Raw genomic sequence first — 8,415 nt, 5'->3', positions numbered from 1 at the left:
ATCAGCAATGATATCCTTTGTTCCACAACCTTTCTAAATCTGGCCTGAACCTTTGGCAGTTTCTTGTCATTGTACTTCTGCAACTGTTGTTGGATAATCTTCAGCAAAATTTCATTTGCCTGTGATATGAATGATATTGCTTTATATGATTAAGACCACATGCATATCACTGAGAAGTGATGCAAAACTGTACCACGTTCTGTGTAAAGAGGAGTAGAGCTTTCCTCTGCAATCTGAAAGCAAAGCATTTCTATGAAATCTTCCTTGTGCCAAAATGTGTCAAGCAAACCAACTATTAACACCAATTTATGTGAGAAAAAGGTTGGGTACTCCCAAACCCCAAAAAGTAACCTACTGATAAGAACAGATAGTACACTTGATTTTAGCCAAAAGGCTGAGAAGCAATAATGGACACAGGTACAGATGAGAGCTCCTGACACATGGAATCCAGGAACAGGAATGGGAGTAGCGATACCGAAGGGTAGGGGGAATGTGGGGAGAGGAAGGGAGGAAGGGAGAACTGATTACAATGATCTACACATAAACACCCCACCCCCACCACCCCGGGGATGACCAACAGAAACCGTGAGGGAAGGGAGACAGTAGTCCATGTAAGATATGAAAATAATAATAATTTACCAAGGGGTCACAAGGGTGAGAGGGAGAGCGAGGGAGGGGAAAAAGAGGAGCTGATGCCAGGGGTTCAACTGGAAAGTAAATGTTTACAAAGTAATGATGGCAACATATGCCCAAATATGCTTGATACAATTGATGTATGGATTATTATAAGAACTGTAAGAGCCCCCAATAAAATGATCTTTTAATTGCAAAAAAAAGTTACCTACCAAATAGCACATAAAACCTAAACTAACACTAACATATAGCGATCCTAGATGCATAGCATCTTGAGTCTGAGATGCCGAGAGCCATTCTCTGGTGTGAAGTTTGGCACAGCCACTCTCGCTGCTGGAGGTACCTAACAGCTTCTTGAAAACACACACCCACTGAAAGCTGGCTTAGCTTTCCCCCTTCTGTCACACATCTTCGGATGTTTTTCTGCTAGCTAAAGCAAGTACTAATGTAGATCTGCTGTTAAGGCAAAGTGACATAAAATGAGCTTTCAACAAGCAGGGGACACCTGTCCCTACGCCGCCCATGAACCTGAAGTCCATATTTCTAACAGCTAGAATGGAAACTTCTCCTTAGACACCTTTCCAGACAGAGCGAGGACAGTAGACACATTCAAGATGAGTTCATTGAATCTCAAGCGCTCGTAAAACTCTAACATTAAATAGTGAAGGAAAGATGATTGGTAGCAGTCATTGGCTTCTATAAGTACATTCAATTTCCCCAAAACCCATTCCAAGAAGCATGCCTTCGGTTTATGAGTTGAAGTTGTGAATTGACACAATTTATGAACTTGGTCGCTGAAAACATACATACTTTATACCCTCTAAGCATGACCATTTCCCATCATCCTGGAATATTGTGGTAGCTGGGGTTTTGGGGTTTTTTTGGTTTTGTTTTGTCTTGTTGTTATTCAAGCACATTTAGAAGGCAGAGAGGGGTGGAGTCGGTGGGTTTAGTCAGGGCCAAGCAGTTTACGAGATTGTCAAAATAATTATTGTTTCACAAAGCATGGTCCAGTAGCCGGTGGAGTAACTGAGATGTAAGGAGGGTTTCACATTGTAGACGCTCCTCTTCCTGTCTCTCTGGATCCCACAACTTGCTTACTGCAGCCTGAGAGAAACCCAGGACTGCAGCCTCCCCATCCCGCCTGTCACTCGAATCTTCTCGGATCCGTGGGACACCGTGTTCCTCAGCCGAACAGGCTTTTTGAGGGTTCTGTCCCTCCTTTCACCACAGTGACACCGCACAGACGGGAGGCAGGACAGCAGAGCACCTCGGAGGCCAAGCAGTTACGGATCCGTCAGGAAACGATTTAGCTACCACAAAAATGCCGCCGGGCCTCCCCGTATAGATCCTTACCGACTGCTGTTTAGAACCTTACCGACTGCTGTTTAGAACCTTACCGACTGCTGTTTAGAACCTTACCGACTGCTGTTCTTTCATCCTTCCGGGATCCCAGCTTCCTACAGAGGATTCCGTGCTTAGCTCTGTTCTCCTTAGCTGATCGTTACATTTCTTGCCTCCCTTTCTATCTTACTCCCTTCCTTCCTCTCGCCTTCCCTCCCTGACTTCCTTTTCCCTTTTCCCTCCTTCTTCTGTTTCCTTCATCTCTTCCTCCTCCTCCTCATCTTCTACTTCTCTCTCTCTCTCTCTCTCTCTCTCTCTCTCTCTCTCTCTCTCTCTCGTCTCTCTACCTCAAATTTCCTGCTGGCCTCTCTTTTCACCCTGTTGTTTCTAAAGGGGAAACTGCTTTGTGGTTGTTTTTTTTCCTTTCCATTAATTTTTTTTAATGAAAAGGAAGCTCCCTGTAGAGAAAAATTTACACACATCTGAATAAATTTCCCACTTTGAATCAGACAATCATCTGATTGACAATGCCAGAAATGACAAATTCAAGAGGAATGGCAATGCGTTCACCATCAAAAAGACTGTTTCAAGATTTATCTTGAAGTACAGTGCTGTCTGTGACAGGATATCTGTGTGCCTACAATGAAATCCAGTTACTTTGTACCACAATCCTTATGGGAGCAGCAGTCAAGAAGTCAACTGATACACTGTATTGGGTAACTCTGCAGCACAGGACCTCTATAAAATGCTACTTTGAGGACTAAGCTGTGCCTGACTCAAGCCGTGGTAGTTTCCAGGGTCTCATTTACATGTGAAAGTTGGACATTAAATAAGGAAGACTACAGAAGCCTTGGTGTATTTGAATCCTGGTGCTGGGTGACGACTATTGACAGCAGTCTGGACTGCCAGAAGAACAAACAAATCTGTCTTGAAAGAATGCTCATCTTAGAAGAAGTACAGCCAGATTATTCCCTAGAACTGAGGAGGGCGAGACTTTGTCTCATGTACTTTGAACATTTTATGAAGAGAATCCAGTCCCTGGAAAAGGACATCTTGCTAGGTAAAGTAGAGAGAAAGCGACAAAGTGGAAGACCCTTGACAGGATGGACTGACACAGTGGCCTCAAACGTAACAATGGAGAGGAGGGCGCAGGATAGGGCAGCATCTTCTCCTGCTGTACGTAGGGTCACTATGAGTTGGAAATGATGGCACCACACCTAACAGCAACAGCGTACTTCTACTGACAGAAGAAAAATGAGACGGTATGCTTCTGTAAAAACTTACACACTTGGAAGTCCTGCGTAGTAGTTATACCCTGTCTACTTAATAGGTCCCAGAATGGACCCAGTGATAATATATTAATATTACAAGTGGATTTCCTGGGTGTAAATGTGCTCCAACACAAGGTTGGAGTTTGGCCTCTACCCAGCAGCAGACAGGTGGTCTGCTTCTGAAAATTCTCCATTGAAAGCCCCAGGAGCACAGTTCTATTCTGACATCCGTGGGGTCGCCATGAATTAGAGTTGGCTTGACACCATCTGCTTAGAATTACTATGCTGGTTGCCAGTGTTGCTGTTTGTTGTTTTTGTTGTTGTTGTTGTTGATGATGGTTACAAGGATTAAATAGTAACTGGACTCAAACTAGAAACTACATACCAGGCTTATATTCCCACTGAACCCCTATGTCCCAAAGAGGTGCGACGCGTTCGGGAGTTGCCTACAGGAGAACCTGGGAAGGAAGAGTCTCAGACCATCTGGCCACATTTCTAGATCCTTCATTTTCCTTTGGAAGGAAGAGATCCTTTATTAAACAAGTGGGTAAGACAGTGCCTTCCACCATGTTGCCAATAAGTATGAAACTGTAGCAGACACAGGAGGGGCCCATCTGCTCTGTTCTTAAAGAAAATAGCTCATTCTAAACCAAGCAGCAGGTTTGAAGTAAAGTAAGCCAAAGCTGTCTCTCCTTTCATTTCTCCTGATAGGATCTTTCTGGGAAGCCCAGTTTTGAGTGACAGCAGGGAGTCTGATATATATGGGACTGGTCTTCTGCAAAACTGCATTTTCCAGCAATCACCAATACTACATGGCCATCATCCCTGGGCTAACTTTCCTAGGTAAAGGAGACCGACTGATTGCTTCCTACGTATTCCTTGAGTGCCTATCATGTGCTAGAGCCCCAGCGATCATCTCTAAAATCTCATCCTATTTTGGAATTTGCATATTGAAAAAAATTGAAACTCTGGGAGCATTTTGTGCTTTTGATTGATCAGGCTCCACTTTGTCTCTTAAATGCAAACATGTCCTTCTTGTGTTCTAGAGAAGCTGCATCGGAAGAGGGGCTGTGACTGGATCAGTCAAAGAAAAGGAGCAGATCCTTTGCTTGGTAAGTTAATTGAACCAATGAGCCAATTGAATTCACCTACCAGCAATGTTCAGAAATTACTCGTCAGTTTGTACTTCAAGTCTGCTCCTATACCTCTCTCTGATGCAACACTGGTTCAGCTGTTTTTGTGTAACCAATTCTCACACTGAAAGTGCAAAACAAGAAGAACTTAAGTTTCTTCTGGTCAAAAAAGTAATCTTCCCCCTTATGAAAGGATTTATGCTTCTGAGTCTTCGAAAAGGCAACACCCTTCAGCACTTAAAAAGCAACTCTGTGAAAGAGAAGAGGGTGGGGGTGGGGGGGAAGTATGAAACCATCAGTAAATCAATTTCCCCTCTGCAAAGATCTGAGAGGTGAGGTATTTCTCATCTTTGCCAAGGGGCTTCCGGATCTGACAAGTTGAATCAGCATGCTGCAAATTTTTCTAGAAAGCTTAGGGTCTACATTTGGTAGCGGCAAGAAACTGAACTAGGTCATAATAACGTTTGCAAGGTGCCATAGGATTTCAGGAGATAAAATAAAGCTCTGAGCACTGTCACTGAGTTTGCAGTTCTTCTGATTGCCTACTCTGTGTGTGTGTGTGTGTGTGTGTGTGTGTGTGTGTGTGTGTGTTGGGGGTGGAGGGTGCCACACACCAGGCAAAGAAGTCTCAGGAATCCAAGGTGAATTCACCTTTTCTTGCCCCCTTTGAATTCTGCCGCTAATGTGAGTCATGGTGGTAGCAGTCATGGGAAGGCTCAGAGACAATCTACAGAGAGAAGTGTAGTGATCTGCCAGACTGCAACTTCCAACCTATGGCAGCTTTTACACCAAGCCTCGCTCTGAGAGCTGCTCCTAGCAGTGACCGCATACTCCAGCTGCATGGGCGCCCACTAGACATCAGACAAGAACCTGCCCCGAGTGGGGATTTCTCCAATGGGAAATCTGGGCTTTGGGCTTCTCATCAACCCACCAAAATCCTACTCGGGGCAGCACGGCAGACCGAGGCTTTAGAGAGCCCTCTCCTGTATCTTTCCCATGCATTCACCCTTACGAAATTCCTGGCACTTTTAATTCTATCTTCGTGTCTTGTTTCCTGGAGGACCCAAAAGCAGCACTGGAGAAAGCAGAGCAGAGATTTCCATTACCCCTCCTCATCCAGCTGCCTTGTCTTCTTCAACCAACCCAGGCTTCCGCTCGTGAAGCAGCAGCTGGAGCCTTCAGCAATGTTTACCCTGGGCAGCCTTGTGCTCTTTTACCATTTACTTTCCCAACAGAACACACTGGGCCTAAGCAGATTGGACACAGCAAATGTATCTTTAATGAGTCAAAAGTAAATATGAAAAAGCTAAGGAGGTGCTGGGATTCTGGCGAAGACTGCCATAACCGGATTAGATAGTGTGCAAGTGCGCTTGTGTGTGTGTGTGCGCACGTACGCACGTGCGCACGTGCGTACGCACGCACCATCTTACTTGGAGGGGGTGATGGAATATACCCCAAACTTAGAAATAACTTTCTCCTGATCATTTTTATGAGAAAGAATTAATACAGTTGTATCATTTTACTGTTTCAAATCCCTTGTCTATCTCCAAATCACTAGATCCCTTGGCAAGTAGTAGAATGGATTCTCATTCATTTTTTGAGCCCACACCCCACCCCTGCCCCAACAATTTCTCCCTCTAGATCTCAGTAAAAGTTTTGGTTCTTGTTGTTGTTTTAAGTCAGGGGAAATAATTTAAAATGTGTTCATTAAGTTTCAAAATCTTCAGTCAATGTTTAATCAGACCCTTACTACAGTCTAGAATGATTTTTGGCCTGCTCAAATCTGTACCAAGAAAGTCCATTTCATTTACAGTGAGCTTGCTTCATTTTAATTGTGAAAATGAAAAACCAAATCAAACCCGGTTGCTGGCCAGTCAATTCTAATTCCAGGCAGGCCGTGTGGGAGGAGCACTGTGCTCGCCAGGGTGGTCAGCAGCTGGTTATCTGGAGGTGGTTTGCCGGGCCTTTACCAAGACACTCTGGGAGACTTGTTGCACCAACCTTTTGGCTGTCAGCCAAGCTGATCAACTGTTTGCACCATCTAATTTAGGAAATCGAGAAAGCTATTAAGCAAAAAGTGAATGACTGATTGTAATTGAGTTGACCACATCAAAAAACAAAAACAGATAAAAGGTCTCTGAAAATCCCTTCTAAGCAATGGATTCCAAATTCAGGAAATTAATTACAAATTAAAACACCCCGAAATTGTCTCTATTTACCACTGAGCCTTGAAGTGTAAAAGATGAAGTGACCCCACTGCAGTTCTGTTGGAGTGTCATTGTCAGATAGCCAGAAATGCTGAATTCCTTCTTTTTTCTTTAAGATTTTCCTTCTCTGCCTTTTACCTCCCATCAAAGCCTACAAAGATCCCCGAGGAAGCAATGTTTGGCCTTACAGGTTACACCGTCAGCACTAACGAATGGTTTGTCCTGTTTACCCTTTACTGGCAAAAAGGTGGGAAATCCATCTGAAAGGATCTGGACCAGTGTTCTAACAAATGCAGCGCCCACCCCGCCCCAATCCCACCCCTCGCACCATCTGGGTCTACCCTAAAATAGCTGTCGGGGACACTTTCATCTTTTAATCTAATCAACCAACTTTCCCATGGGAAACAGCCAAGAAAGCCCAAACCTACTTACCAAAGTCTTTCCCGAGCCGGGCCGCTCACCACATCAGACACTGGGGGAACAATCGGTAAGCGTGACTGCTATGAGTCACTAAGGGCAAACAGCATTCCTGAAAGGAATGAACATCACGAGCAGAAACACATTAGTGCTTGCTTTGAAAACTATACGTGCCTGCAGACGTGAATGGTGACTTTGGCCTCAATTCTTCCCATTTCTAGGATACCTTCTGTCTGTTGTTCAATTTTTGATAAATAGAACTCTCTCTCTCTCTCATAAACTAGCATCAGGCATACTTCTAATATTTGGCATCATCCTTAACCTTCTCCTTTTAATTATTGCTGGGAGCTTAAAGGAGTGGTGAGCTGTAATTTGTTTGCTACCAGTGGCTTTGTATTTGGCTTCAAATCCATGGCCTCATAGGCTATCACAGCCCAGTATGCACACAGAAAGCACATAAGGGAAACCTAAGAAGACATGACAACCACTTGCCATGTAGGCTCCTAGAGAGGATCCCGAAATAGAAAAAGGCAATAGGTAAAACGAAGAAACTTGAGGAAGATATGGACACTAGATATTGAATGCAATGATATTGGCTCCTTTGCTGTGGGAAAAGGAACCACAGTAGTGATGTAACAGTAGGAGAAGCCAGGGCAGGGGCTGATGCTGTTGTGGTTAAGTGCCATCGAGTCAGTTTTGACCCATAGTGACCCTATGAACAACAAAATGAACCACTGCATGGTCCGGGCCAACCCTCACAATTATTCCTATGCCTCAGCCCATCGATGCAGTCACACTGTCCATCCATCCGGTAGACGTCCTTCCTCTTTTTTTCCGCGCCTCCACTTAACCAAACATGATGTCTCCTGACTACGTGTCCAAAGAATGTAAGACAAAGTTTTGCCATCCTTGCCATTAAGGAGTACTCGGCCTTAATTCTTCCAATACAGATCGGTTTGTCCTTTTAGCAGTCCATGGTACTTTCAACAATCTTCGCCAGCACCAGAATTCAAATGCCTCGTTTCTTCTTAGGTCTTTCTTATTCAATGCCCAACTTTCACATGCATATAAGGTTATGAAAATACCATGGCTTGGGTCAGGCGCACCTCAGTCCTCAGAGAAACATCCTTGCTCTTCAACACTCTAAAGAGGTCTTGTGCAGCAGATTGACCTAATGTCTTTTGATCTCATGACTGCTGCTTCTATGAGCGTTGATTGTGGATTCAAGCAAGACAAAATCCTTGACAACTGAACTTTTCTCCATTTATCATGGTGTCACCTACGGGTCCAGTGTGAGGGTTTTGGTCATCCTTGCATTGAGTTATAATCCATTTTGAAGGTTACAATCTTTGCTCTTCATCAGCAAGTGCTTCAATTCCTCCTCATTTTCAGCAAGCAAGGTTGTGTCAT

General features: G+C 44.2%; 1 non-coding gene across 1 annotated transcript; it reads right to left on the bottom strand.

Annotated features, from left to right (window-relative positions):
* Positions 1 to 208: 208 nt before the first annotated feature.
* LOC142431283 (U2 spliceosomal RNA) lies at positions 209 to 406 on the bottom strand. The gene has a single exon (XR_012780812.1). It is a non-coding gene; the product is annotated as a U2 spliceosomal RNA (small nuclear RNA).
* Between the last annotated feature and the right edge of the window lie 8,009 nt (positions 407 to 8,415).

The sequence above is a fragment of the Tenrec ecaudatus genome, chromosome 17 (assembly GCF_050624435.1).
Source record: "Tenrec ecaudatus isolate mTenEca1 chromosome 17, mTenEca1.hap1, whole genome shotgun sequence".
In the NCBI taxonomy this organism is placed as follows: Eukaryota; Metazoa; Chordata; class Mammalia; order Afrosoricida; family Tenrecidae; genus Tenrec; species Tenrec ecaudatus.
The sequence above is the reverse complement of the archived record's forward strand: the minus strand, read 5'-3'. Positions and strand labels throughout refer to the sequence as shown.